Source organism: Lucilia sericata, unplaced genomic scaffold (assembly GCF_015586225.1).
Source record: "Lucilia sericata isolate MDLA Ls3-8-SP2 unplaced genomic scaffold, ASM1558622v1 Contig001821F_arrow, whole genome shotgun sequence".
Taxonomy (NCBI): Eukaryota; Metazoa; Arthropoda; class Insecta; order Diptera; family Calliphoridae; genus Lucilia; species Lucilia sericata.
Genome location: NW_023995718.1, coordinates 39,056 through 43,980, shown reverse-complemented (window position 1 = coordinate 43,980; position 4,925 = coordinate 39,056). Strand labels below are relative to the sequence as shown.

General features: G+C 28.7%; 1 long non-coding RNA gene across 1 annotated transcript; it reads right to left on the bottom strand.

Annotated features, from left to right (window-relative positions):
* Positions 1-744: 744 nt before the first annotated feature.
* LOC119612744 lies at positions 745-4,025 on the bottom strand. Its single transcript, XR_005232169.1, has 7 exons — positions 3,804-4,025; positions 3,574-3,740; positions 3,195-3,501; positions 2,542-3,138; positions 2,417-2,480; positions 1,091-2,367; positions 745-846 (listed from the first exon to the last, which is right to left on the bottom strand). It is a non-coding gene; the product is annotated as an uncharacterized LOC119612744 (long non-coding RNA).
* Between the last annotated feature and the right edge of the window lie 900 nt (positions 4,026-4,925).

Sequence of the window (4,925 nt, the reverse complement as noted above, 5' to 3'; positions counted from 1 at the left end):
TTAAACATTTAAAATTACAAAAAAATATGCATTGGATTATAATTTGATACAAAGTTTGATTTTATTTTAAATTAAATTGTTATATTATTTCAAAATTAGAAATTATACATTTGATTTAAATTTAATAGACAATTTTATTTAAACTTTGTAAATTGTTATATTATTGAAAAATAAATATATATAAATATTTTTTTAATTTTATAAAAAGTTTTGATTAATTTGATCTATACATTTTGTTATTTTATAAACGTATCAATTAATAAGCTCTTATTTAAAATTTTATATAATTTTTAATTTAAACATTTTAAATTGTAATATAATTAAAAAATAAAATTTTTATAATATACATTTGATTTTAGTTTTATAAAAAGTTTTGATTAAATTGATCTATACATTTTGTTGTTTTATGAACGTATCAATTAATAAGCACTTATTTAAAATTTTTTATAATTTTTAATTTAAACATTTTAAATTGTAATATAATTAAAAAATAATATTTTTAAAATATACATTTGATTTAAATAGAATAAAAATTTATGATTAATTTAATAATTCTTTAGTGTTAACTAATTAAAAACTAAAAAATTTACATTCTATTTTAATTTTACTAAAAGTTTTGTTTAATTTAAACATATACATATTTAAAAAAAATTAAAAAAATAGCTATACATTAAAATTCATTCAATTCATTCAAAAAATTTTGTAATTAAAACTAAAAATATGTAATGAATTTATAAAATATTTTAAATACTTAACAGCAATTTGCTTTTGTCTCTCGTTTGTTGATTGATGTAAATACATTCGCCATTCCCATATGTATGTATGTAGGTCGACAAGTTAGAAAATCTGAAATGAAATAAAAACAAATACAAACTAGGTTTAGAAACCTACTTTTTTGTTTTAGGATGTCAAGGACAAGTCAACTCCAATTGTGTACTGTAATTAGCATAAATACAGAAAACAAAATATATGGTTTAATTTAAAAGTTACACATATATATATATATATATATATATATATATATATATATATATATATATTAGGCTTTGTTTCAAAAAACAAAATGTTTCTCGATTTTGTGATATCACACCTTTTTAGAAGGTTTTTGTATCAGTGATCACAATGCTGTAATAATTTTCCAACTCCTTCATCTGCATATCTGTGGCTGAAACCATTGATTTTGAGCGACATTTTTCCAGAGCAGAAACTGCAGAATAGATTGGAAATCATGCTTTAATCATTGATTTTATATATATATATATATATATATATATATTAGGCTTTGTTTCAAAAAACAAAATGTTTCTCGATTTTGTGATATCATACCTTTTTAGAAGGTTTTTGTATCAGTGATCACAATGCTGTAATAATTTTCCAACTCCTTCATCTGCATATCTGTGGCTGAAACCATTGATTTTGAGCGACATTTTTTCCAGAGCAGAAACTGCAGAATAGATTGGAAATCATGCTTTAATCATTGATTTTATAGGAAAAATGAAGAAGAATGAGCTTAATTTCACACTTTAATAACGCTCCAAAAGTGCATATAGGATCATCCAAAGATGCACTTTTTTCAAAAAAAATTAAAAATATTTTTTTCTTTGCGCATAATTTAAGTATGCTTTTTGCTTAGAAAAATGGTGCAAAAACAAAAATTCTATCACTAACCCTTTAGATGTGATGATACTACGAAAGTTATAAGTCCCAAAATTTGTCATTGTACAAGTTATATATGGAACATTAATTTGGTGGAATTATATTAAATTTGGAGGTGATGATGAAGAAACCATTGTTAGATGGGAAATTATTAACCCACAAATTAACATTATTAACATCATAACTTCTAAACCGATTCAATGAATATAATTTTTTAACACTATTTTTTAAGGGCATTGAATATTATATTTACGATTGATAAAATCAAGTTTTGAAATTTCTTTTTGAAAAAATTGCATTTTTTTCTATTGCTCTTATGCATTTTTAGTGCATCCAAATTCTGTCAAATTTAGTTCATACATCTTAAATTTTCCTGTAGATTGTATACTAAAGTTAGATTTGAAATATATTCAGCAGTTTTTGCTCTATCAAAAAACGTCGCCCAAAATCGGTGTTTTGGCCGCAGATATGCAAATGAAGGAGTTGGAATTTTAACATAATAATTACGCCAATATTGTCACTGATCCAAAAACTTTCATAGAAGGTATGATATCACAATTTCAAAAATATCGCGTGAAGCCTAATATATATATATTGAAAATACTCTCCTTTTTCATTTATTTGCCTCTAGTTTGGTGTAGTGTCAATCTGAGTGATCGTCCTCAGGTTTCCGGGAGTGTTCTAGCAAAACTCCAAAAGTTTAAAACAAAGCTGAAACAGAACTTAGTATACAATTGGGTTTAAATAACTCTTTTTTTACCTTTTAAAATATGCGTTAACTGCAGTGTCGTGTTAAAATGTGCTGCAATATGATAGTTCGAAATCTGTAGAAAAATAAAAAAATAATAATTTGAATTAAAATTGCTTTAATAAATCTATACTTACATATTCAAAAAGATAAATTCTTATAATTTAATTTTAAGAAATTTTTGGACCCCACTGTGCGCTGCTTTTCTTTTTGAATATTTAATCTTTTTTTCAGATTTCTCACGCGAAAATGTATTCGGCATTTGAAGAATAATCTTTTTACATTGTCTGGAAGATTAACAAGAACGCTTTGTTCAAGAAGATGCTGATTTAGCCTTGGTTGGTGGGAGATTTCATTTCCGTTGACTTTTTCGAACACAATTTCTAGTTTTTTTATTTGGCTTTTTCAAGGAGCCCTTCGACACTTGGTTGATCAAGTTAACGATTCTAGATGACTCTGGTATCCTACAAGATTTAATTTTCTTATAAGGTAGCCACTTACGTATTCTAATGCGTTTTCTTGAAGAATACCAATGTCATTAAGAATCGATTCATCGAAATCGTCGAGGTCTACTTCTTCTTCCGGGTCTACAGGTAGCTCTTCAAAAATATCTTCCGGGGCTGCAGGAATCTCTTCAACCACTTTTGAAGCTTTTAACTCCATGGAAGAATCCAGCCAATTGGTATCATCAGCTTCAACATTACCTGTCCCATTTAGGTGTTCGGTGTTTCTTGCTTAAAATAAATAAAATAATTGGTAACAAAAAAGAAAAGTATTTGCATAAACTTACCCAGGATATACTTTCGCATTCTATATTTGAAATCCATTGGCGAAGGGTGGTCATTTAAACCCCCTTTACTTCTAATGGCGACAAAGAAATGCTCGAGAACGTCTTGATTTAGCCGATTTGTGACGATGTACTCCATGTCATACATTTTGACATAATCTTGGAGCATCATCACGGCATTATTCGTCATTATAATGCCTTTTTGGAAGGGCTCCAGAGTTTTCCGACCCGGAATGATTGGTGACGACATCAGCTCGTTCATTTTTGTCAGTTTTTCTCTTTGACGTTATAAGTCAAGTCCATATGGTTCCTTAAATGATTACAAATAAAAATATCACATTTATATTCTGATAACAATATTATTAGGTGTATTTTAACTTACCTTGCCAGGGTATTTAAATGTACTTATTCTAGAGTTTAGTACGTCAAACCAATCGTTCACCTCTTGGATGAAATCAGCCGTCTGGGTCCAAGGGGCGTAGCATCTTCTAATAGCATTCGCTGTTGTGTGCGAAAAAAGCTGTGTTGCTAATTTCACCTTTTGTCTACCTGAAAATTTGTTAAAATAGCATTATTCAGTATGAATCTTTTTTGTTATACACTTATCTGCACCTTTCACTGCCAGATGTTCATGGCTAATTCTATAAGTTATTGACATATCAGATGTTGATGTCAGGCTAAGTAAATCTGTAAAAGTTCGGGAGGTTAAATGTTCGTCTCCCACAACTAAGCCACTGTCCAGGTAATGGTTCCGGATTAATTTTAAGAGGTGCGGAGCATCAGCCAGAGCGAACACTTTTTCGTCTGCACAGTTGGGACTGGGAAACCAAGGTTTTTCTAAAATGTTTAAGAAATAATTTATTAAAATTTAAGCAAAGATTTAATATATTTGTTTTGTTGTTGACGAATCTTTCTAACTTATCGAAAAACTTAAAATAAAGTTATTAACTAACATAAAAAACTAATTATTACTAATTTTAATGTTATTAAGTCCTATTTGAGGCTTAATATTAAAACACTTAGCATTAAATCTTAAATCTATAAATAATTACTATACCTTTTTTGTTAATCCCAAACCGATCTTAATATTCAAACTTATCTTAACTTTAAGAATCATATCTTTAAATCTTAAATCAAAAAATAATTACTATTTTAATTACCCTTTTTATTTATCCTTCCTTTGTAGAAACGCTATGCAAATAACGAAGAGTAATGTTTTTCAATAGAATTCGACCTCAAGATTGTGTGGTGTGTGAAGTTGTGTAAGGTTAAATTGGTGTTAAATTGTGTGAGAACATTGTTATTGTTTTAACAATACTTACCTTCGGTAACACCCAAATCCTTTAACAACTTACGGTTGCTGGGTCCCAAGTCACAGACAATACCCACTATAGTAAATCCAATATTGTACAGTTGTTGGATTAACTTATTTATCAGGTCTTGGGACAATTTACTGTCAAAGTCATAGAAGACTGGTTGTTTCCATGACTTCCGCAAACCTCGTGCCATTATGACCTGTACATAATTAGCAGGCTTTCGTACAATATCATCAACAGGGTCATACTCGAAGGTTTCCGTTACCTTCATCTGATCAAATGCGAGCACACAGATTCTATCATTTGTTTCCAAATTGTTCGTGTGTCGCATAAAATCGATGGAAGCTGAAAGGATCCCCTCACTAACGTTAATTTTTCCGCACCAGCGTTGTAGGGTCGATCTATGAGGTAACGGAAA